Source organism: Dendropsophus ebraccatus, chromosome 2 (genome assembly GCF_027789765.1).
Source record: "Dendropsophus ebraccatus isolate aDenEbr1 chromosome 2, aDenEbr1.pat, whole genome shotgun sequence".
Taxonomy (NCBI): domain Eukaryota; kingdom Metazoa; phylum Chordata; class Amphibia; order Anura; family Hylidae; genus Dendropsophus; species Dendropsophus ebraccatus.
The window spans coordinates 195,963,412-195,990,216 of NC_091455.1; the positions used below are offsets into that span (position 1 = coordinate 195,963,412).

General features: G+C 42.7%; 1 protein-coding gene across 5 annotated transcripts in view; it reads left to right on the forward strand.

The window, feature by feature from the left end:
• The window catches only part of MPP7 (MAGUK p55 scaffold protein 7), a 260,619-nt gene that overhangs the window by 55,690 nt on the left and 178,124 nt on the right, over positions 1–26,805 (forward strand). For 4 of the 5 annotated variants that reach the window (XM_069959010.1, XM_069959013.1, XM_069959009.1 and 1 more), the window contains one exon: positions 11,792–11,870. The gene's annotated coding sequence lies outside the window, so the exon portion shown is untranslated. Of the gene's footprint in view, positions 1–11,791; positions 11,871–25,327; positions 25,385–26,805 lie in introns of those variants that run through there. The other variant, XM_069959014.1, reaches the window with a different exon arrangement.

A 26,805-nucleotide genomic window follows, 5' to 3' on the forward strand; every position in this document is an offset into this window, starting at 1 on the left:
ATCCTTAGTCACTTTTCAAATCTGTTCAACCCCTTTAAAGCGGTACTCTGGCAATTTTTTTTTTCTTTCAAATCAACTGGTTATAGATTTATGTAGATTTGTAATTTACTTTTTTTTAAATCTCAAGTCTTCCAGTACTTGTCAGCTGCTGTATGTCTTTATTCTTTCCAGTCTGACACAGTGCTCTCTGCTGCCACCTCTGTCCATGTCAGGAACTGTCCAGAGCAGTTGTAAATCCCCAAAGAAAACCTCTCTGCTCTGGAGAATGCCTGACATGGACAGAGGTGGCAGCAGAGAGCACTGTGTCAGACTGGAAACAATACACCACTTCCTGTAGGGCATACAGCAGCTGATGAGTACTGGAAGACATTTAAAAAAAAAAAACAAGTAAATTACAAGTCTGTATAACTTTTGGACACCAGTTGATTTTAAAGTTTTTTTTTTTTTTTTTTTTGCTAGAGTTGCCCCTCAAGGTCAAGGTTAGGACTAAGTGGATTTTGCTCACCTAGGGAGGCATAGAACTAGCTGTGATGTCAATTAGAAGGACTTTGCTGATGATAATACATGTGGCTTGATGCTATAAAGGAATAACACTCTACAGATATAATTTGCACATTGGCGTGGGTGAGTTTTTGTCAGCATTTTGCATATTTGTTATTTATTTGTTTTCCCCCCAGATGGATAGCCGGCTGGCACACTGACCAGCGCACATTCCAGACTGAGCGGAATGTGAGAGGGGGGGGCACGCTCCTCGGGAAATGGCTATCACAACAAAGCAAAGCTTGTCACTACCAGTCCTCCTCACTTGTCTTCTCAGGACGGTGCCCGGGGCTGTGCCATGAGACCGCTTGGAGTCCATTCACATGGCAGCAGTACAGCTGTAGTCTCCTCTATTAGCTTCTGTACTTCCATGAATTAGTTTTAGCACAAAAATGCGTGGGTGTTTATAAAGAAACATAGCGCAGAATGCAAAATATGACAACATTTCTGATGAAGGTCAATTCATCGGGCTGACTGTGGTAACCATAGAGATCATTGGATATGACACATCATTTTCTGTTTGTTATCAGTAATAGATATGTTTAGGCCTACATGCTAATGGTAACACTTGAATAAGCACTATACTTTAAGTGAACATTTCAGAAATCAGTAGTAAGAGCAAATAAGAAATTGTGTAATATATCTTACCAGAGAGAAATGCCTCTTTCTCTACTTATCAGGCTCCATTCCTGGTGTCCCCATTTATGGAGAGAGGTAGAGTGAGACACACGGGGGAAGCTCCAATAGCTTGTAATGAGCTTTATATCTCAAGCCAGAGCTGGATTTACAGCTTACACTACTTAAAACTGCTCTATAATGTCCTCCATGCTGCTTCTTTCGAGGGCGTGCTATAGAAAATCTTTACGGGAAGAGATTACTATGTGTGAGAGTTATGGTTGACAGTCATCTAATGTGTAAGGTTTCTATGATCATATGGTTGCTGTCATGCCAGACGCAATAGCGTTTTCAAGATAAGTTGATGGCCGATTAACGTGGTTTGGGGATTCACACTGATGGGTGCCCTTCGAAGTCTGGACAGTCTGGGGCCTTAATATCATATATATATATATATATATATATATATATATATATATATATATATATACAGCATCTCTTATGTCAGACTTGTAGCATTCAGAGAAGTGGGAGAAAATGCAGGCAGTGTAAAGGAATCAATTCCTCTCATCTCCATGTAAACCTCATTGTAAGTTTCCTCCATAGCTCGCAGCGTTGTGTGTGGGAGTCTCTGCGGTTCCCTTTTACCCACTAAAACAGGCAGCAAACAAGCGAGGGGAGGACAACCGAAAGTATAGGGATTGTGTGCAAGAGCTGTATATGGGCTCCCTGATTTTCAGCGCCTCATTTGAAGTTATAAATGCAGTGGGGAAGATTTATCAGACATGGTGTAAAGTGAAACTGGCTCAGTTGCCCCTAGCAACCAATCAGATTCCACCTTTCATATTCCAAAGCGTCTGTGAGGAATGAAAGGTGGAATCTGATTGGTTGCTAGGGGCAACGGAGCCAGTTTCACTTTACACCATGTTTGATAAATCTCCCCCAGTGTGTCTACCATTGGGTTCACTAGTTGTCACAGTAGATTTCCTGATTGAAACTCATTGTGATGTCACAGCATCTTTCCTGACCAAAACCCCTTTGTGATGTCATAACTAGAGATGAGCGAACCTCGAGCATGCTCGAGTCCATCTGAACCCGAACTTTAGGCATTTGATTGCCGGTGGCTGCTGAAGTTGGATAAAGCCCTAAGGGCCCTATTCCACCGGACGATTATCGTTAGCATAATCGTTAACGATTAACGATCTCAAACGACCGCTATTGCGAAAGACCTGAAAACGTTCACTCATTTCCATGGAACGATAATCGTTACTTATGATCGTAATTGCGATCGTTTCTTCTTCCGTATTTCTTCGCTATTGCGTTCGTATCTATTGCGAACGACCGAACGATGTCTTATTCAATGCGAACGATTTGCGAACGTTTTGCGAACGAGCAACGATAAAAATAGGTCCAGGTCTTATAAAGCGATCAACGATTTCTCGGTCGGTCGTTAATCGTTACTGCATTTCAACCGAACGATTATCGTTTAGATTCGAACGATTTAACGATAATCTGAACGATAATCGTCCGGTGGAATAGGACCCTAAGGCTATGTGGAAATCATGGATATAGTCATTGGCTGTATCTATGTTTTCCAGACAACCTTAGAGCTTTATCCAAGTTCAGCAGCCCCCGCTAATCAAATACCGAGCGCTCGGGTTCAGATGGACTCGAGCATGCTTGAGGTTTGCTCATTTCTAGTCATAACGGCTTTCCTGTCTGAAACCACCTTGAGGGTAAATTCACACGGGCGGATCTGCTGCGAGTTTCCTGCAAAGAATGACATCTAATCCGCAATGACCAAACCAAACGTTACAAACACGCTGGGAGTTGAGTTTGCCATTGACTTACATGACAAACATTCTCGCAGCGTTTTAATCTGCGGATTTATCGCAATCGTTAAACTCGCAGCAGATCCGCCCGTGTGAATTTACCCTGGGAGTTTGCAGCGGTTTCTTGCCTGACACACCTTGTGATGTCACAGCAGCTTTCCCTTGTGATGTCATAGTAGATTTCCTAATACCTCTCTATAATATCACAGCAGCGCTGCAGACTGAAACATCCTTGTAAATTTGCTGCAGCTTCATAACTGATTTCTGTAACAATGCCGGATGATAATCATCGTCACAGTCCAGGTTCCACAACTGCTTAACTCAGTCCTGTCTGTGTGATACAATTCTGCATTCCAAGTAAAGGTTCCTTGCTGTTTTAGGCTGGGTTCACACTGCGTTTTTGCAATCCGTTTTTTTCATCCGTTTTTTGCAAAAAACGGATGCATTTGTGTGCATCTGTTTTGATCCGTTTTTCCATTGACTTCCATTGTAAAAAAAAAAAAAAAAACTGATCAAAATCGTTTTTTTTTTTGACGGACACAAAAACGTAGCTGACACTATTTTTGTGTCCGTTAAAAAAAATGGATCCGTTTTGATCTGTTTTTTTTTTTTTTTTTTTTTACAATGGAAGTCAATGGAAAAACGGATCAAAAACTGATTTTTTCATCAGTTTTTCATCCGTTTTTTTGCAAAAAACTGATAAAAAAACGGATTGCAAAAACGCAGTGTGAACCTAGCCTTACTCTGATTTTGACCCATGTCTGTTATTCACATGTCAATTCTTTCGGTGGCGGCCTATACTTAACGTTGAGACAGTGAGGCAGGCGGAATTCCTAGCAGAGTCTGCGGCGGGGATTCTGCTTAGAATTTCCACCTCTTTTTCCCTGTGTGAACGCACTCTATGATGATACAGTAGCTTTTATAGCTGAAGCTTTCTTGTTATGTCATAACAGAGCGCCACTTGTATTACCCCGGCAGCTCTCCTGACTGAACCGGTCTTCTTATATTACAGTGTGATACTAACTGTGATGTCAAGGCACAATGGGGTGTGATGTCATAGCAACATAACTGCGACAAACAATACTATTCCTTTATACAGTCGCTGTGGCAGGCGTTGCGGTGCTGGTGCCATCATATAACATGCCTGGCTCCCATAGTGTATCTCACATCTGTCACACACCCAGAGCGCTGGCTTATGTATCCGCTAATAATAGGATCAGTGACCGCACAGCAGCCTCAGAGCTGCAGACCGGACTCCATTTAGGAGAGAGAACATTCAGGGTCACAGATCGCCAGATAAAAGGATCATTTTCTGTCATTTCCTTTGTGGCAGAAAAATTACAAGACTATAAGGGGAATTGTTCTTTGGAAAGCTATCAATGGATTTCCTCCCGTCTTTGATCCTGTCACAGGACACTTATTACCGCTCACACAGAGATGTCATACAATATGAAGAAAAAAAGCTGCTTTGTGTAGTAAAAAACTGAATTTTTTTATTTTTTTTTTATTTTGTACATCCATTCACCTGTTTCTTCCATGTAACCTACAGACAAAGGTGCTGATAGGGATGTGTGAAAACAGGGTACACAGACTGCATGAACACAACATCAGTAGTGGATTATAATAGGGCCGTTTCGGGCGGTAGCCTGGGGCCCATGGCTCCCCCAAACGGACTTACGTTCAGTCATGATTCGCATAAAAATTGCTGCTTTTTACCGCAATTTTGCGCAAATCAGGGCAAAACTGCAGCCAGGAGACAATGCAGTAACATTAGAGAATATATTGAAGGACCTTATTATGTGACAATGATGTCACCACAGGTCCTTTACAGGCTGCATTATGGAGGAAAAAGACTTAAGTTAGTGCCGCCAAAGTAACAGTGGGTTGGGGGGGCCCCAAGATTGGTGAACAGCCCGGGGCCCATAGTAAAGGTAATCCGTCCTGCACAACATAGAGGTTCCCCACATGGGTATTGAATTGTGGTGCAGATTTTTTAATCCATAGTATGTTGGGGTTTGTTTGTGACTTTAGTCACAGTCCAATCTGCAGGCTGCATGTTCTATAGAATAAGGAGGTGAGTAGATTGATATATAATTTTATGGGAAAAGTTGCAGGATAACTTGTCATTTATTCATGTAAAACTTTGCTCATTTTGGGGCTAAGTAGTCAAATAGGTGGTCCTAGCCTACTAGGTACTCAATAGGACCGCCCACATGACTAGGATAGATGCCAGTCACTGAGCAGGACCGCCCACGTGGCTACTTAGCCCAAAGTTAGCAGAGATTTACAGAAGTGACAAGCTTTTTTTTTTTTTTTTTTTTCCTCATAAAACCATATATCAATCTGCTCAGCTCCTCCTGTTCTATAATGCGCTGCCTACTGGACTCCATCAATGTGACAGGTTCCCTTTAATTTGACTCCCACCAGTCCCATAACTATTATATATTCCATTAGTGTTATAGGACATGGGCGGCCACTTTCCATCAGTAATCAGCTGCTCTTAGTTTCTGTCGTATTTAGGACAGCCAGATCCCGACTTATAAAAATAATAGTCGTGTGGGACCCCTTTAAGTTGTGGTTGGGGCACTGGTGCTGGTTGCATTTTGCAATACCAAACAGATTTTATACATTTTACACCTTGCATTGAACTGAACATTTCCTTTAAATTTTAAGCCAAATTTAGGCTTACAGTTTCTATTAAAAAACCCCTAAATGCTGTGTCTTGTATTTTTACAGTGTGACCAGTTCCTGCTGAGTTTAACAATGTCTCGGTAATAGATGCAGACGCAGCGAGCAGTAATAGAGTGGTAATTGCATGGCTCACTAATGACAGCAGCAGACGGGTGATTACAGCCGGGCACAGGATGTATGGCGTGTCTGGTGGGCACAGCTCGGCAGCCTACTTAATGACTGCTTGTTTCAGTGCTACATGATGTCAACCATTAGTGGAGTTTGTTGCAGTTTACACTTTTATCCAGTTAAAGGGATTCTGTCACCCTGAAAATACTGTCTAATCTATCACCATCATGTTATAGAGCAGGAAGAGCTGAGCAGATTCATATATATCTTTGTGGGAAAGGATTCAGCATAACTAATTGAAATCTCTGATGTCTCCATGCTTAGGAGTCCCTTACTCAATAAGACCACCCACTGGACTCCTTAGAATGGAAAGATCATCAATAAATTCCAGGTTGAGCTGATTTATTTCCCCACAATGATATATATCAATCTGCTCAGCTCTTTCTGCTCTATAGCACAATGCTGATAGATCAGATAGAATTTTCATGGTCACAGGTTCCCTTTTAACATGTTTTATTAGTAAATCTTAATGCACTCACAGTGTTCAGAAATTGTTATATATATGTGTGTGTGTGTTCAGTAAAAATGGAGGATAGAGCAGTCATAGGATAAAGACCGATTATAGTATATGGGCCAATAATTGGACAAGGGAGATTTTTTAGTAAGTGCTTCATCTGATTGGATCTTTTGTGAGGCCAATGAATTTATCGGCCCCACACTGCCCTGTGTGAACAGGCGATGTGCAGTCGACAGCGATGCATGTGATGGGCTGCTCGACTAATCAAGACTTTGCAGATGAGAATTGATCAGTGAGATCAGCGATCATCGACAACTCACCGATCTGTATAAATGGGCCCTAACAGACATCCAGTAACACAAAAAAAGAAATCTGTATACTTACCACCTGCTGCTCCTATGATGTTTCCTTGGTTCCCAGCCAGCCCCGTTAGCTACAACTCAAGTAATGATGATGTATTGACCTGGGACAGCTGAAGCCTGTGATTGGTTTTAGTAGTTGCATGTCCGTGAGTTGTCATCATCAGGGGCTGCTCAGCCGAGACCAGTCTGGGGACCAGGAAAGCCTTGCTGCGGGATAAGATTGGCAAGGTGAGTATACTTTTACTGTAGACCATTTTCAGTTTTTTTTTTCTTATAGCAGTAGAAACCATTATTAGGGGTTGCTCCCAGGTAAGAAATTTAGGGTTTACGGTCACGTTCCATTGGTCGTTTAGGGTACTGTTAAAGTGCAATAAGACGTACAACCGGCTCTATTTTTTGTATGTCGTTGATTTGAAATAGTGTTTTATTTTTTTTGTTTGCTTGAGTGCATATAGGCGCCGTGTAACCACAACAAAATACGCATGAGGAAGATTGAAAATATGCAGAAAAAAAATCTGAGACTGCTCACATTCCTTCTATTCTGGGGTTCCTCTCACCGCATTGTCACCCTCTGCTGAGTAATGGACTTTGTGGAAGCTCTGGCCCATTGGACCTTAGGCCTGACCGCAATACTTAGTACTGTAATACTGCCCCCTAGGGGATCAGACCCTGAACCAGTAGGAACATTTCAAAATAAGAGCTGGATCTTCTTTTTGAAGGCAATGTGTCATCAGAAAACAATATATTGTTTAAATCAAGTTTTTCTGGTAAACATATTTTTTAAGAGTTTTTGGTGGTTTCTTGTAATTTTCCGTTTTACTATCTATATTATATAATCCTGAAATCCTCCAGTTTTCATTCTTGCCACTAGGTGTAAAACTAAGCTTAGACTTGGTTCAGACTGTTTTGTCTGCAATGATAAAAAGGAGGCTGCTGGAAAGTTAGCTGTACAAGAGTAAAGCAAAAGGTGACACCAGTAGATAAGACAATAGATAAAGCTCGCAGCTCGGTCTCCCCCACCCTGCAGAATAACTTTTGCACATGTCACAGAGCATGCTTACAAATGTGTCCCATACAAAGAATAGGGTCAGGAGATGTATATTGTATCTATGTTCATGAGACCTCAGGTAAAGCATGGTACTAAATGCTGCCCCGGCAAGATGGCTGCCCCGATACGATACTAAAAATGACAATAAAAATAGGGACAGATTAGAAAGAAGAACATATTTAATTATCTGGTTAAAAAAGTAAGGGAAAAAAAAGGTGTGTATATATATATATATATATATATATATATATATATATATATATATATAAAGGCCAGTATATCAGTTCTCCTGGTCTGGCAGCGGATTTGATCCAGTATGTGGGCCGCGTCTGTATGTGAATTCCTTGGGAGAAGCTGTTACACGTTGGCCGGATCAGATAGAGCGCAGCCTGTGGAATAGGTCAGTAGTGTCAGATGATATCGCCGGCTGCCAGGGGGAGCGTGCTGCTGGAGAGACTTAAATGAAAGCGGTGAACATTGTGTGTGGCACTATGGAGCGTGTACTTTGGGGGGGGGGGGGGGGGGGGGGGGGGCTGGGGGGGGGGCTGCCCAGGTGATTGCTAGATTGTCTGGCTGGGCAGCCCATAGCAGATAGCAGCCCATAGCAGCTAGCAGTCCCATTCCATGGAGCAACGGCAGCAGATCGTTGCTATATTAGTCGTTTGTCTTTGAACACATTGTAAGACAAATGACTGCAACGATCAGCCAAACAAAGATCTGAACACAATAGCTAGCAGGTGAGCATAACCTATAGATGCTTACACAGCATTTTTTATTTCCTGTCTGGACTGTTACATGGAATAGTCACGTGTAATGCCTGATTTCTCCTGTGAAGGCACTGGAGGGAATTTGTGTAATCGCTTTGTGTCATAGGGCCTTAAGAGACTTCCGGCATTCAGGGGAAACTATCCCGATTCCCACACTGTGGGGGGTCTGCGATCGGACAGTGACAAAAGCACAATTAAATGCTGCGGCACTGAAGTGGTCAATGGCGGGCGGCCGCATGTTTACTGCGGCCTGTCATTCACAGTGAGCACTCTGCTACTGATAGCTTCTGGATTTTCCGTACCAATACATCATGTGTCTTTAATAGGTTAATAGGAGAAGAAAGCTTTTTTTTTTGTCTGATAAGATATATTACAAAGTTTCTAAAATTCATCTGTGCTATTGATCTATGCAAAGTGTGTGGTTTAAAGTGAACAACCTAATTGAACAGATCACTGCTATGCAGCTTCCCATTTATATATACATATTATATGACTTGAACCTTTTATATACTACAGGAGTCATTCCGTCAAAGCTAAAATAGTATGTGTCTGTAATTACAGAGAGCCTGGAATAGAATGATAGTATTTTGCTCTCTATTATATAATGTCCATTAGATCTCAGACCTCTAGATTGAATATCAATAGAATTTAAATTTATTCTATCCAGATTACTGTGACTGATAGTTTATGGTATGTTTTAGGCTTGCCCTGTATACGTATTCCTCCCTGAGCTCCCTATCCCCCATTATTACCAGCCGAAGGTTTGTCTGGATGTAACTTCACATGACGGCTATACAGATGAATGGTGGTCAGTGTAATGGATGGGTGTTCTGGGACTGAGCACTTTGTAAGGACTGTTAGACGGTCTTCTCTCTCTGTGACATCCATATAACCTAATAAGTCATAACCCAATAAGGTTATTTCATAGGCACAATAATAAGTAATCCTGTCCGCTATGTCCGCCTCCAGCCTAATAACATGTTGTACAGGCAGCATACTATGCAGGTAAATCCATCCTTACCTAGGGGGATAATCTTTCAGGATATGCACAGAACAAGCTCGACCTGCTATACTGGTGACGGCCGCTCACGGTTTGGGTTACTCTGTAAGTGAAACCAAAACGTTCACTGGAAAAAGCGAGGCTAGGCCGACATTGGTAAGCAGGGTCAGTCTATAGCCCAGAGCTAAAGGGTTGGTCAGGGTATAGGTATGGGTAGTGTTGGCTTATGGGAGGGATGGGAAGCTGTGACTACAATTCCCATCATGGCTGGAGAGCCAAAGCAGACTTAGTTTTGCACCAGCTGGAGGGCCCTGGCTCATTGACTTGGGTTGTGTTCCATATAACCTTTTTGAAAATCTGGCTATACAAAGCCAGTGCAACGCCATAACTGGGCCAGGCCATTGTCTTTTCCATAAGTAAGCGTACGTGATGTAAAGAGAGTAAAAGAAAATACACACACATATATATATTTAAAAAATTATGTGGTCCAAAAGTAGGTAAAAAGTATGTGTAATTGGGGGAGATTTATCAAACATAGTGTAGAGTGAAACTGGCTCAGTTGCCCCTAGCAACCAATCAGATTCCACCTTTTATTTCCCAAAGAGTCTGAGAGGAATTAAAGGTGGAATCTGATTGGTTGCTAGGGGCAACTGAGCCAGTTTCACTTTACACCATGTTTAACAATATATTTATATTTTTATATATATATATGTGTGTGTGTGTGTGTGTGTATATATATATATATATATATATATATATATATATATATATATATATAAAATTTATTATGCAGCCATGTTGGGCTGGTAGTAATCTGATAATTACAGCCTATAGCGTCAGAAATCGGTTCATGTTTTACTGTCATGGACTGTGAGGCTGAATTATTTTTCTATATAACAAGCAGGATAGGGAAGGAAGAAGTTGATGAGTATATATACTGCTGACTCTCCGGCTGTATCTGCTGCTACGTGTGGGTGGATGAGGACTTCTGTACTATGACATGGGGCTGCTGAACATCGTGTACGTCTTGTAGTATGAGTAATGGGATTTCACGGGGAGACAGATAATAAATATATCTCTATCTATGTAATTTTATTTTTGCCCTGACCATGTATATTTTATTCTGTGAGGTGCCATCCTTCTGGCCTTACTACCCTGTAACGCATATCTGCCATTTATTACTATTACTCCATTACTCTATAATAATAGTCAATAATTTCAGCTTCTTTTCTGCAGTATAAATACTACTCCTCTTTTCTAGCTGTTGTCTTGCTCCCCTATACTTTACACTGCATGTTTGCTTGTTCCATTGTCCCTGCAGATATAATGTATCACTGGATCTCACATGGTAGGTTCATGTAGCAGCCATACGATGCCCAGTGTGTATGATGCACTGGTCCTATTCTAATGAATATGTGCTAGCAGAGTATCGGACACTGTACGCCTTCACCTGCCTCTCTCTACGCCTGATCGCCTGGAGGGTCACTTTAAATTAGTGCATTGAGAGCTAATTTCCATTACAAGGATCATTTCTTTAACTACAAGCAATAAAATAATCAATAAGAGAAGAATTGTCATGTAATTGTAACTGAAGCAAAGGCGCCAGATTTTTTTAATAAAGGAGAAATCAAGCAATTCTTTTTTTCCAGGTCAACTGGTGTCCAAGTTAGTTATATAGATTTGTAATTTACTTCTATTTAAAAATCTCAAGTCTTCCTGTACTTATCAGCTGCTGGATGTTCTGCAGGAAGTGGTGTATTGTATCCAGTATGACACATTGCTCTCTGCTACCTCCTCTGTCTGTGTCAGGAACTGTCCAGAGCAGGAGATGTTTTCTATGGGGATTTGCTGCTGCTCTGGACAGTTCCTGACATAGACAGAGGTGGCAGCAGAGAGCACTGTGTCAAAGTGGAAAAAATACACCACTTCCTGCAGAGCATACAGCAGCTGCTAAGCACAGAAAGATGTAAGATTTTTTTTAAATAAAAGTAATTTACAAATCTATATTACTTTCTGACACCAGTTGATTTGAAAGATACGGGGCGGTGCCTTCCAATGGGCATTAACCCTTTTTGTTTTTGGGAGTCAGCCATGCAATGCGTTGTCTTTATAAATCATGTGTTGGCGATTAATATCCTTTCTGTTTCAGCTCGGGGAACATGAGTTCTGTTGTGTGATCTCATCATGTGTAATTTTACTTGGTGTGACCAAATAGATGTATGAGATAAAGTTGCACCACTTGCCTGTCACATGCTTCATCTCTTAATTCTACTAAATGTTAATTATAATGTTATGTTCTGCTTTGTCCTAGATCACAGTCATAATGCCTGAAGATTCCTTGTAGCCATTCCACAGTGGGAGCACCTCCAATTTACTGTAAAGAGACTCAGGTAAAGAAAAACATTTGAATCTTGCAAAATTACAAAAACTTTACACACTGTACCTGCCCAAAGTCCTCCTTTGTCTTAGCCCCTTTTTCTACATTGGTGGACCCCATGATCTCTAGATCCCCCAGGTAATCTCTGCAGCTCTTCTTTCACTATTACCATCTTTTCCTGCAGGTCTTCATCGTGCTCCCCTAATTTATTTATAAAACAATAGAAATGGCTTTCTGCCCTTACTTGTCAGTTACGGAGCATGGACTGTGGGAAATAAGAAAGGACTGTGCTGCCAGGGGAGGAAGGAGACTGAAAATGTCCAGATATCTCCCACTGCAGCACCAAGAGGATCTCATGAAAGCAAAAAAATATTTTTGTGCCAGAACCATCTTATATTATTTAAAGCAACACTCTATTCAGCTACACCCCGCACCCCCCCCCCCCCCCCAAAAAAAAAGCAGGTACCGTCCGTCTGCTGAGTTGAAGTCCTTCCCAGTCTTGAGTTCCAAAATTGCCTTAAAGCATAACTGTCATTTCAGGGTCATTTTTTTAAAAACATTAAATATCAATAGTTCAAGCGATTTTAAGAAACTTTGTAATAGGTTTTATAAACCAAAAGAGTTTCCTTCTGGACTGAAAAAGCAATCTCCCAGCCTCCCCCCTCACTTCAGAAGAAGCAGGATTTCTGTCTCCATTATGTGGCTATGGAGAGGGGAGGGGCTGTTAGGAGTGACTGAGCACGGAGCAGTCCTGCACAGCACAACACCCTGCAATCTTCTCTCAGTAAGTTCATAGATAAGCACTGACCTTTCTGACCCCAAAATCCTGCGGTTTAGGTGCCCAGAGAGTCTAGAAACAGCTGACCTTCATGTCACCTCTTCCTGCTCCCTCATCTCCCTCGGCCCCTCCCCCCTCCATAAGGATAGAATGGAGAGAGCAGAGCCCGTCTTCACTGGCTTCTCTGTAATGAAGACGTGTTTGCCTGATAATGCACAGATAAGAAGCCGGGGGGGGGGAGGCTGGTAGATTGCTTCTTGAGTACAGAAGGAGGCTTTTTTGGCTGATAAAACCTATTACAGAGTTTCTTAAAATCGCTTATACTACTGATTTCTGCAATAAAAAAAATGACCGTTACGCTTTAACCCATAGCTGCACCAGGACGTTACTGAACGTCCTCGTGCCGCTATGGGAGTTCAGAGGGGGGTCGCGCGGCGACCCCCCTCTGAACTGCCGCGATCCCGGGTGCCGCAGGTAGCCCGGGATCGCGGCTATTAGCGGGCACGGTCCGATCGCCGTGCCCGCTAATTAAGTACTTAGAAGCAGCTGTCAAAGTTGACAGCTGCTTCTAAATACTTGCTCATATCCATCCCTGGTGGTCTAGTGGGGGGATCGCCCCTCTGCGGCGCGATTGCGGGGGGGCGATCCCCGCATCCATCCCGGGCCGGGGTCTGCACCGTAATGGTGCTGATCCCGGCTCGGCATTCTATTGCTTTTGGCTGCAGCAGCCAAAAGCAATAGAACACCGATCTCATGGATTCATGCAGTATAAGTATACTGCATGGATCTCTATGAGAGATCAGAGTGCATATACTAGAAGTCCCCCAGGGGGGCTTCTAGTATATGTGTAAAGTAAAAGAAAAATGTATTTTTAATAACACAAAGCCCCCTCCCCTAATAAAAGTCTGAATCACCCCCCTTTCCCCATTTTATAAATAAAAATAAATAAATAAATTAATAAACAAACATGTTTGCTATCGCCGCATGCGTAATCGCCCGAACTATTAATTAATCACATTCCTGATCTCACACGGTAAACGGCGTCAGCGCAAAAAAATCCCAAAGTGCAAAATTGCGCATTTTTGGTCGCATCAAATCCAGAATAATTGTAATAAAAAGCGATCAAAAAGTCATATATGCGCAATCAAGGTACCGATAGAAAGATCACATCATGGCGCAAAAAATGACACCTCACACAGACCCATAGACCAAAGGATAATAGCGCTATAAGCCTGGGAATGGAGCGATTTTAAGGAACATATATTTTCTTTAAAAGGTTTTAATTTTTTACAAGCCATCAAATCAAATAAAAGTTATACATGTTACATATCGTTGTAATCGTAACAACTTAAGGAACATATATAATGAGTCAGTTTTACCCCAGGGCGAACGGAGTAAAAACAACCCCCCCCCCCCCAAATAAAAAAAAAAACATTTTTTTTTTCAATTTCACCACACAAATAATTTTTTTCTGGTTTCCCGGCACATTTTAGGCAAAAATTACATCTGCCATAGCAAAGTACAATTAGTTGCGCAAAAAATAAGGGCTCATTTGGGTCTCTCGGTGGAAAAATGCAGGCGCTATGGCCTTATATACACGAGGAGGGAAAAACGAAAACGCAAAAATGAAAACTGGCTGTGTCCCCTAAGGGTTAAAATGTAAAAAAAAATTATCTTTATTCCAAAACAGGTGAGTCCATAAACTGTGGCCTAGGGTATCCATGCCCTAGGCCTGCTACGCCTCTCCTCCCTTCCTTCTCCGCCCTCCTCATAATCTGTCACCTATGTAGGTAGTTCTCCTCGTCATTATCTGCCCGTGCATGCACTGTGGCGTCTGGGGGGTGGGGAAGAAGGTAGGAGAGGCGAAGCAGGCCTAGGGGACAGGCACCCTAGATCACACCTCATTGATTGAAAGGGTTTGTTTGTTTTTTTTTTGTTTTTTTTCACAAACCAAGAGGTCTTCATCTCAGCGGACGACTGTTTCTGCGGCTTGGGCGGTGGGGTTGGCATGGAGCTAAATACAGTATCGCTTTAGTAAAGTGTTTGTAAAAACTTTTGCTATGTCATCACGTATATTAAAAGTTACCTATCTCAGCTGATCTTGAGTTACAGCTGTCAATTATATCTGACTCTCTTCCCTCATTATAGTATCTGAAGCAAAAGAGTCAAGCCTTCAGCCGGCCGGGATGTGAATCACAGTGCTGTGCTCCTCAACGATCTGCTATGATCAGTAACTTTTGATTTGTCAGTTGACATGTGAAAAGTGATTACAAACGACTTTAACGCTTTTAAAATTTCTGGTAATTGACCTTCATCCTAATCCAGTGACATGGGAGGGAGGACTGACTGCTTGTACACAAGATATTATCTCCCCTAACGTACCCGTCTGTACCTGGCATGGACACAACCTCCCGGTCATCACATTTGGCAGGGCCGTCTCTCACATGTGAATGCAGGATCTTAGAGCTGCCATGTATTTTCTTAATCACACTTGTAAAGCTCTGCAGCTCCGCATCCCTAAATAACCGTGTAATAATAGCCTCTCCAGATGTCCAGAACTGTCATCTCCGGGGCACCGCTGGGCCGCTGCCAGTTTCCCTGAGGTGAGGGCTTGTCACTGGTAGTAGCTCTGCCGTTACAAGATGAATGAGTGACGTCATCCCTCACATGTGTATGCAACACCCAGTCACCATTGGTATTAAAACTTAGAGGAGCGGGACACCCGGATCCCTCGTGAACTTCATTAAGAAGCGAATAAGTAGCGTTTTGTCATTGAACTAAACAGGCAGGATAATTCTTGGCATCCCTCGTAATCCCATAGTCCGTGTGACTGAAGACCTATCGCATTCATGTGCTTTATTTATGGAGCCTGGGAGCCATCTCTGCCTGTTTTAATGTCCGCTTATGTGCTTTGGCGTAAGAGATAGAAATGACACATCTTGTAACACCAATCGCTGAGTATTATGATTACAGCCCTGAGCATAAAATCATTCTGTTTTTATAGGTCCTTGATGTAGTAGCTGGGTACATCAGTGCCACGTGTGCCAGGACGGTGATATGTCAGAGAGCGGAGCCTGGTTTTACTTTGTTCTAAAGTTACAGGAGTGAATGCAAGCATCTATACATTAAGGGGTTAATGCTATTCTGTAACATATAAAGGCGGATGCTTAAAGGGGTACTCATAAAAAAAAATTATTATAATAATTAAAACTTTTAAATCAACTAATGCCAGAAAGCGCCAGCGATTTGTAATTTACTTCTATTTAAAAAAATAAATAAAACTCTTCCAGTATTTATTAGCTGCTGGACATCCTGCAGTAATGGTGTATTCTTTCAAATCTGGAGAGTAGGTTTTCTATGGGGATTTCCTACTGCTCCAGACAGTTCCTGTCATGGACAGAGGTGGCAGCAGAGAGCACTGTGTCAGATTGGAAAGAATACACTACTTCCTGCAGGACATACAGCAGCTGATAAGTACTGGATGACTTTTTTGTTTAAGTAGAAGTAAATTACATATCTCTGGCACCAGTTGAATTTAAAGAATTACCCCTTCAATTTTGTTTGTAACCCTAGAGTTTTTTAAGGCCTTGAAAGGCCTTGTCTTTAGGGTAGTTATTAGTTTAGTGGGGTTCAGACTCCTGGGTTTATCATTCATCATCTGATTGAAGAGGTTGCGTCCCGTCAATATGTCTGAGGCATAGCTCCATACTTTACCTAGTGGCTGTATCCGGTAATGCAGTTCAGTCCCATTCCCTTCTGTGACCATGTACCGGTACAATACAGTATGTGGTGTCTGAGGTGCCACAGCCATTCTGATCATGTGATTATTGGGGGAACAAGGAGTCGTGCCGTCACCGATCGGAGCTTCCACACTATCCTCAGCATAAGCATCTAATATGAAAGTCCTGAATATCCTATAAAGAGAATTCCCAATGATTATAGGTGTCCTAGTAGTGCGATTCGGATGAATAGACGACTAAATTAAATTTCTTCTCTTGGACATCTTTGTGTTTTTTTTTTTCTTTTCGTTTAGAGTTCTGTATTGACTTTGACTTTATAGCATTCCGAACTTTAGATGTGCTTTTATATACATAGGTTTAACCTGTTACCTGCTGGAGGTCTGCGGTCACCACTAGGGGGAGCTTAGTAACTACTGTGCTGTGGTGGAAGCTGCAGGCATGTTAACTTTTAATGTTTTCATAGACTATGATGGCCTGTCCTTGGGAGAAGCTGTCACTTCAGATTAGTGGGAGTATAACTCTCTAAGCTACCACCGATAAGCCACCTGGCGAGACTGACGCTTCAGGGAGCATTGTGTAACTTTTATCGTTTTCCAGGTACAGCGCTATATGTTCAGGCGTGGCAGTGCCTGGTAATGTATTCCAGTCCCTTTCACATCAATAGAACTAAACTACCGGACCAAGTACAGCTTCTACATCAGGGTGTTGCAGAACTACAATTCCCATCATGCCTGCACACCCTTTGGCTATTCAGGCACGATGAGACTTGTAGTTTTGCAACAGCTGGAGGGGCTGAAGGTTGTCCGCCCCTTGGGGGAGATTTATCAAACATGGTGTAAAGTGAAACTGGCTCAGTCGCCCCTAGCAACCAATCAAATTCCACCTTTCATTTTCCAAAGAGTCTGTGAGGAATGAAAGGTGGAATCTGATTGGTTGCTAGGGGCAATTGAGCAAGTTTCACTTTACACCACGTTTGATAAATCTCCCCCATTATCTGTATTATGTAGTGCACAATTAAAAGAACACAGCTCTTGCTGCCGCACCTCCAGTCAGTTGATCAAATGTAATCCCATCAGCCAGACCCCTACTAACTTGAAATTAGTGGCCTGTCCTATGGAAAGCACCTTTAAATTTGTGTTTATACACAAAATCATGTGAAAGAAGTAGTAGAATTACAATTTAAACTTTAAAAGGAGAATTTAAAGGAGAAGTCCAATGAAAATTTTTTTTTTTTATTAAAGTATTGTATTGCCCCCCCTAAAATTATACAAATCACCCTGCACTTACTACTGCATCAAGGCTTCACTTCCTGGATAACATGGTGATGTCACTTCCTGGATAACATGGTGATGTCACAACCCGACTCCCAGAGCTGTGCGGGCTGTGGCTGCTGGAGAGGATGATGGCAGGGGGACACAAGGCACTGGAGGGACACTGAGCATCCCTCTGCCATCATCCTCTCCAGCAGCCACAGCCCGCACAGCTCTGGGAGTCGAGTCGTGACATCACCATGTTATCCAGGAAGTGACATCACTATGTTATCCAGGAAGTGACATCACCATGTTATCCAGGAAGTGAAGCTTTGAGGCAGTAGTAAGTGCAAGGGAAAAAGCCCTTTATAAGCATTTCCTGTAATAAGTGTATATTGGGGATTTGTATAACTTTTGGGGGACAATACGATACTTTAATAAAAATTTTCACCGGACTTCTCCTTTAACTTGTCCCTTATCCACATGATGGGGGACAAGTAAGACATCATGTGGGATCCGACCTCCGACTGGTTCCCAGCTTCTGTGGTATGAATAGAGCCGTGTACGGCATGTGACCCACGGCTCTATTCACTCCTATGGATGTACCGGAGAGAGCTGAGTAAGCCAGGAAAACGCTGTACTTGACTCTCTATGACACCTCCATAGCAATGAATAGAGCTGCGGGTCACATGCCGTACCTGTGGCTCCATTTATACCACAGAGGCTGGGGGCTGATACTGAGACCACCGAGGGATTCGGAGGTCGGAATCCCCCCCCCCCCGTGATATCGTCCTTGTCCCCTCCTGTGGATAGAGGACAAGTTAATTTTGTTTGGGAATACCCCTTTAAATTTGTACCTTTACTTTAGAGTTAAAAAAAATGTGGAAATGTCAAAGTAATGCTTTTTTATTTCCTTTTAGCTTTTTTTTTTTTTTTTTTTTTTTTTAAACCAACCTAATAGAAAATCCAAGTATGCAATTATTGCCTGAAGGCCTCCGTGTCTTGGTTGCCTTTACTCGGTGCCAGGTTCAGCACTTTCGGAGCCTTGGCACTCCAGCTCCGCTAATATTTTATGCTACTTTCTAATTAGCTGCTCAATTTCCTTGAAACTGTGAAAACTAAGCAAGAAGCATATGAGCGGCTCGGCGTAGTCACTGGGAAGAGATGTTTTTTGGCAAGACTTTTTTGCTAACTTCACCGGCTGGACCGCGGAGTCCAAACCTCTTGGATGTAAAAGTGAGAGCGCAGAATGCTAGAAAGACAAATTCTGTCATCTGTTCATTACTCGCAAATTAGCTTTGATGGAGCTCGGGGTGATTCATAGCAGGTTTAGCTCCGCTATGATGTCAGGGGTTTCCTGAAATATTGCAAGCAATTGCTGCAATGCAGGAGTAGTTTAAGAGTAAATTATACCGGTGAATACAAGACCTTGAGTCATCGTCTTAAGGGTCAGTCTGGCGTGTCTGGTTTATATCCACCTAGGAATGCATCCCTACATGTCTCTCCCATGGGCATTATCAGGTGGTGGAGATGCCCATACATTTAAAGGGGCATTCCTAGCATATCTATGGGACCCACACCTTGAGATTATCTACCCACCCCCGACTACCTCCCTTCTAACAAGTGTGTAACAACAATATAGAGACATAGAAACTCTTATTTTAACTATTTAAATGAAAATGTATGTTTTGTAAAATTTTAGAGAAAATAAACATTTATTCATGGAAATACACCTTTAAATGCTCACTGAAATATCGAACAATCACCCTCTTGGTTATAGCCAATGTGATTGCTAATATTTTTGTATGTCACTTAATTACTGAAATTTATTATTACCCTTGATAAAAAGCTCTAAAATCTTGGCCACTAGGTGTCTCCTTGAAATACGCTATCTGCTGCTTGTTGTAAGGGGAAATCCGTCTCTAGCAACAAACACAACAAGACTGACATAAGAAGTGTGGGCAGGGAACGTGCCGTGTGCAGGAAACAAAGACAGCAGTTCAGTGCTTAGTATATTCCGTTACTTGCTGTGCTGTTGTTTTCCTTTTCTGCCTATATAGAACCTTGTAAAAGCCAGTGTACCAGTAACTTCTCTGTAGTGTCTGTAGCTATAGTAGTTGTGTAAAACAACAACACTAACATAGGAAGTGGCGGCAAGGGTTAGCATGTGCTATGTGTAATAGTGGAAGAGAGACAAAAAGTGTTTGCTTGCATACTGTGAGCCTGTATGCATTCTCCAGATGATAACACTGTCCCTGAAAGGTAAATAAAGGCTTCCCTCTCATCTCAGCAGCATTAGTTCAGTGCTTAGTGTGACCCTTTTCTTGCTGTTTCTTTGTTGTTGTTTGGTCAGATCCAGTCACCCAGCTTTATAAGACTCCTGGATGGCAGATGGACATGGGAAGGGGAAGGTTCCCGATAACAAAGCTGCCTGGTTAAGTATTAATACTACTTGTGTTGTTTTGTTATTGTGGGATTTATTAAGCCCCTTTCAGGTTTGGGAGCTGCCCCCCTACAATGCCCTTATTATGTGGCTGCTTCTTCTGTTCCCTGCCCTCTGTGTATACATTACATTGTCATTGTCGACAGCAGGTGAATGTATTCGGCGGAGGCGGGTGTTTTCTGCCTTGGTTGCTTTTGTCTTTCAGGGATCTGCTATAGACCTTTATAACTCCATGTAGCCTGTCGGCCGAACAACTTCCATCTGTTCTCCGTGATCCTGGCCCCCCCACCTTACCACAATGTTGCATCAAGGATTGAAAAACAAAAGGACGTGTCATCTAGTCTTCATGATATTCCCTAGAGAGACTTTTATTGCTATAATGAAATAAATTTAACTAATAGATTGACTCCTGGGGGTCACACTTTGACCTTTCCTCATTAAAGCATAAATACACACAGAGCATTGTGCACCTAAAATATTCTTGACTGATCCCACGAGGTGTGAATAGGGCGCTGCACAGATCCATAGAAAGTCTATGACCCAACCCCTCATTGATCAAACCTTAGGCTATGTTCACACAACGTATATTTTCGTAAAACCACGGCCGTTGTTGCATGGTGAGAATGAATTTGATGGCTCTACATCACGTCGTAGATCAGGTCCTAAGTTCCCGGTGTGGGGTAGCACATTAATAGGACCATGATAAATGCTTCTCCCTTTGGCACCGCACACAGATGATTCTTAGCAAACGCCTCCGTCTGCCGCTTCCACGCTGCCACAGCCCCTGCCATAAATCAGCCAGGCAGTAAAGGCCGTCCTCAGCCTTGATGCACACTATTATTTATAGATCTGTACATCGCTCAACACCTTGTCAGCCAGGCGCGGGTCCATAGATCTGGTCCAGGATGGCTCTTTACTAATTTATCATCTCTGGCTGCTGTCCTTGGATCTGCCCTTCATGATTCATGGTGACTGGCCTAGCTGAAACCCCTAAGAGCCCCCAGGTATGTTTGTACTATTGAGTTGCTATACAGTATACATGATGAATTAGATGCATGATGTTTCATAGTAACTTCTTTACCTGATCCCGTCTCCTCTCGGCCTGTGGGAAGGTGATCTCAAAGAAAAGAACTTACATCAATTCCTAACCTTCTTGTTCCCAATACGTTGCAGCCAAGACTTTAAGAAACTTTTGACATGTTGTAGAGACCTTTCAAAAGTTTTTATCAAACTCCAAGTGAGGCAGGAGTAGTGTGTGCTGAACTTAGACGCACTTTTCTGTCTGCTTATTCTAGCGACTGGCCGAACTCTTAACCCTTAGACCCCCAGTGATGAAAACTTGTCATGTCAGAAGGTTTTTAAAGTGACTGGCAGACTTAAATTGACACAGAAGCACAGAAATGGGGCCAAGGATGAAGGTAAGAGACAAACCTTCATCCGCAGCGCCTACTTTGCTATAGGTAGATATCAGCCGGTTATATTCTTCTAAAGGCCCTATTTTACGGAACGGTTATCGGCAATTACGGCCCGTGAAATAGAAGGCAACGATAAGCTGACATCGTTCATGTCGGCTGATCGTTGCAGTCGTTTGTTTTCCGAAATGTGGAAGAGGAGTGGCGACAGCAGATGGCTGCTGTATACTATGGGCTGCCTGGACGATCTAGCGATCACCCGTGCAGCCTCCTCCAGACTCACCCGCTCGTTGCTAATAGCGCTCGTTTGCTCCTCATAGTCCCACCGTGGAATATGGGCTAAACTGGTTAGAAATTGAAAACAGGGAGGAAGGCAGGAGGGTGCAGGTAAATAAGTAAATGTACCCATCCCCGTGTCTCTGTTGCACCATTTCTGGGTCCTGCACATGGCCACCAGCTGTCCTTTTTGTCTGGAATCTCTTCCAGCTGCAATATCATGGCTGATTGCTCCGCCACTCATTGACTGGGGGCAGTGTCACTGATTGGCTGATCGGGCAGTCGATCATGTTGGTACGTGACATTGCTGCTGGAAGAGCTGCAGGTGGTCGCGGGCTGTCAACCGGACATGGGACAAGTAAGAATACTTTATTATTTTCCCTGCACCCCTCTGTCTTCCTTCCTTTTTTGAAGGCATGATGGGAATTGTAGTTTTGCAACAGCTGCAGTACTGAAGGTTCCCCATCCCTGCCTTAGGACCCTATTTTACCGGACGATTATCGTTAAATCGTTCGAATCTAAACGATAATCGTTCGTTTGAAAAGCAGTTAATGATTAACGACCGAATGAGAAACCTGGACCTATTTTTATCGTTGCTCGTTCGCAAATCATTCGCATTGAATAAGACGTTGTTCGGTCGCTCGCAGTAGATACGAACAAAAAAGCGAAGAAATAGCGAAGAAAAAACAATTGCAAATCCGATCATAAGTAACGATTATCATTCCATGGAAATGAGTGAACGTTTTCAGGTCTTTCGCAATAGCGGTCGTTTGAGATCGTTAATCGTTAACGATTATGCGAACGATAATCGTCCGGTGGAATAGGGCCCTTAGACTGATAAGTGAACCGGTTGTGATGGATGAGAATTACTGTACTTATATCAACTACTGGACATAGGAAGCCTTGAAATAAGTGCAAGCCATGAAGAGACGTCTCTGTAGAGTTATGCTGCCTGCAGAGAAGCCAGGATAAAGTTAGATAAGAAATAATGTTCTAAGATATCCGTAAGAAACCCCCTGAAGATGCCGGAGTCAGATTTCTGCCTTTTTTTAGCTAGTGCATCCTAAAACCTGCACATGTGAACAGTTACCACTAGAAACCTGAGCTCTGTCCTGTCTTAATAAGAAGCTGGTTAGGCTCCATATATCTTCTGGATGGGGACATGAGAAAATCAGATGCAAATAGCTGGTGGTCGGTCACTGACTATCCGTCCTAATATTCTGGGGCAGCATGTAATAGGTATAGTGCTGATGGCGGCCCGAGCAGAGCACTGTATGGGCTGTGGATGCATAGAGAGTTAGTTGTTCTATCCTCAGCTCCGAGCACAAGATAAATGTACATTTTATGGCTGTAACCTTAATCAGAAGAGCAGCTAATCTCCGGGAGTACAGAAGGAAGCTCCAGATTAAGTGACGGCACCGTCCTGTTCTGGGAAATTATTCTGTGCCACAAAAGGCTGATGATTAATGGAGCTCACCGTCCTGGTCCTGGTAAGTGCGCCGGCTGAAGGATTTGTTTGTTGTAAGCTCAAAAGGGAACACAGTGAACAAATCATCCTAATGCCTGCACTGGGAACAGTATGTGGCCGTGTTACACAGAGCCACAGTGACCTCTAGTGTCTTAGTGGAGGACTGCAGCATGTCATGTACAAGGCCTTATACCACTAACTTTGCTTTATGTTGATTGTCTTCTGACACGGAGGGATTGTATCCTAGGTTTTAAATATCTATTTATCTATCTATCTCCTATTTATTTATCTGTCTATCTATCTATCTATCTATCTATCTATCTATCTATCTATCTCCTATCTATCTATCTATCTATCTATCTATCTATCTATCTATCTCATAATGGAACTAATGGGAGAAGTTACTCTTTCCTTTCAGAAAGTTATATATAACAAGAAGATTGGTGGGCATTTGACCACTGGAATCACTATAAAGTATATATTGTGTTGAAGGAGTTTCTGTCCCCTTGCAAAAAAATGGTCCATTGGCAAGGAATGGCGGGACAAAAAACATTCACGTACGCTCCTGTTCACACCTGGTGCTGTTTATCTACCATGCTTAGTGACTGGCTGCAGTAGTGACCTATGCACAGTGTACGGTGTATGTGTATAGCCATCGTATTAGAGTTCAGAGCATTGGGCCCTTCATCAGGCAGGATGACTGGCTGACAGATCAGCAGAAGACGCCATCCTCACTGACAGAGGTGATCTCCATATAGAACATGTATTCATCCATGGATAACCAGGATACAGAACAGAAGCTCCTGTAATAGATCCTGCTGTGTATCATGTTATGTATCCTGTCTATCCATGGATGAATACATGTTCTATATGAAGATCACCTCTGTCAGTGGGCGACACAGCCACTTCATTCTTCTGTGGGTTGGATCAGACTGTGTGTTGTTGTCACTCTGCATTATGGAGAGTGGCATAGAGGCCGTATTGATCTTGTAAGCTGAGGTTAAAGGGGTTGTTCACCAAAAATGTTCTTTTTATGTTATTTTTTATTAAAAAATCCAGTATTTTTTAGCTGCTGTATGTCCTGCAGGAAGTGGTATGTCCTGCAGGAAGTGGTGTTATTTCCAGTCTGGAGACCAGTAGAGGTTTTCTTTTCAATCTTTATTTATTGAAGTTTTTTAGTTTTTACAACAATACTTTAGGGAATACAGAGAGAAAAGAGAGGGGGTGGGGGGGAGGGGGTTTTCTATGAGCATTTGCTACTACTCTGGACAGTTCCTGACATGGACAGAGGTGGCAGCAGAGAGCACTGTGCCAGACTGAAAACAATACATCACTTCCTGCATGGCATACAACAACTGATAAGTACTGGAAGACTGGAGATTTTTAAATAGAAGTAATTTACAAATCTATGTAACAGACAGCAGTTGATTTGGAAGATTTTTTTCTTTTAAAATAGTGACATTTTTGCTGAAAAACACAATGGGAACCTGAACTTATAGTGCAACGCAATGTAAATTTGTTATAAGATATGGGCACAGATTCTGTTACTAGAGATGCCACAACGTGCCATATAGTACAGTCCTCTGGTATTCCTCCTGGAAATCAGCTCCAACTAGTTGACAACTAGGTGTTACCCTTGTCAGCACTGATTGCATGTTGTCAGACTCTATAGGAAAAAGGGTAAAGGGCCTTGTACATGGGATGGGATGGCAGCGATAAAAGAAAACTGACAGCACAGATGTATCATGGGGGAGATTGATCAAAGATGGTGTAAAGTGAAACTGGCTCAGTTGCCCCTAGCAACCAATCAGATTCCACCTTTCATTCCTCACAGACTCTTTGGAAAATGAAAGGTGGAATCTGATTGGTTGCTAGGGGCAACTGAGCCAGTTTCACTTTACACCATGTCTGATAAATCTCCCCCTATATGTACATAGTAGATGTATGTAGGATATATATACATCTCAGCTGTCAGTTTAAAGATCATTTACATCCCCCGCTGCTTGTCTCCTCCAGTCCGTCAGTCAGCTGTATCTTCAGTCCCCGCCTCCTCCTCCCGCAAGACTGGATGAGATGTGCCGGGTTATGCTAACAAGCGTCGATCTTGCTGATTGCGTCCTTTGCGGCTAACAAGTTGGGACGTGTAAAGGGACCTTATTGGTAATATTAATTGATTTTCAAAAAGAGTAAGGGTACTATTACACGGAATGATAATCGGCCGAATCGGCCCTATCCAGACGATTATTGCTCTATGTAATAAACACAACGATTAGCCGATGACAACGATAATTGGCTGATCGTTGATATAGGTTTGGACCTATAATTTTTAGGCGCCGACCACGCATTGCTACGTGTAATAGCGGTGCACGGCCAGCGGCTGACTATTTGCAAAGTGCCTATTACCTATCCATGGTCCAGGGCTCCTCCTGCGCTCTGCTTCCCCCCCGGACCTGCCTTCGCTGACTCGCAGCTCAGCCAATCACTGGCCGGGGCTGCCGCAGCCATTGATTGGCTGAGCAGCCTGTGAGCTAAGACAGGTCGCTCTAAAGCTGCAGCGCACGGGACCCGGGGAGAAGCAGACCAAACTGATTAAAAAGTATCCGCTTTTAAGCATACACCAAAATGTAGTTGGCCATGTTTTTGTGTACAGATGACTTTTTTTTTTTTTTTATAATGGAAGTCAGTGGAAAAATGGATCAAAACAGATGTACACAAATGCATCAGTTTTCCATCTGTTTTTTTTTTTTTTTGTTTTGTTACAAAAACGGATGGGAAAAGCTGATTGCAAAAACGTAGTGTGAACCCAGCCTAACCTATAATGTCAGAATTATTTATTTCTCTTGTTGGATCATGATCTATGTCTCTCGTATATCCACAGGTCACGTCCTGGGGAGGAAATAGCTGTTTTTAGCAAAAATAGCAAATTCTGGGATCTCCATGATACAATGTCCTTTCAGGAGTTACATGTTTTTTTGTTTTTTTTTTTGTTTTTTTTTATTTGCTTTTATTATTTGACTTTTTCTTCCAGCCTAGAAAGAAGCGTCTGCTGTCGAGGCATCGGGGCGTCCCGTCTGCTCATGTCATTGATTTGTTAGAACACCGTATAACTTTCACGGATGAAATACCTTTATGGATTTTCCAGATCGCTCCAGAATATAGGCAGAATATCAATGCCTTTAGTGTCCTTTTTTAAAGATTTAGGTTTTTGGCAGCGGGGATAACATGCAGTTAAGTCTGTCTAGACTTGAGACGTAGCAGGAGCGGTCAGACACAGAGCTGTTTCATGGTTGCACGGGGGATGTCAGGAGGGGGGGGCACGGGAGGGCATTGGCGGCTTCTGATGGATTTGCCCTTATTTAAGAAGGAGCGTGCAACACAATGTGACAAGTGACACGTGGAGCACCGCAGGGAGCAAGGGGATCGGCTTCTTACAGGACACGCTGAATCTTGCTGTCATCTGTACAGAGCAGAATTGCAATTCTATCAGTAAACCTGCAGCGCTTCAAATGGAGCAAAACTGCAGCAGCCTTCGTCTGTCAGGGCATGATGGGTGTTGTAGTTTTGCTACAGCTGGTTATGAA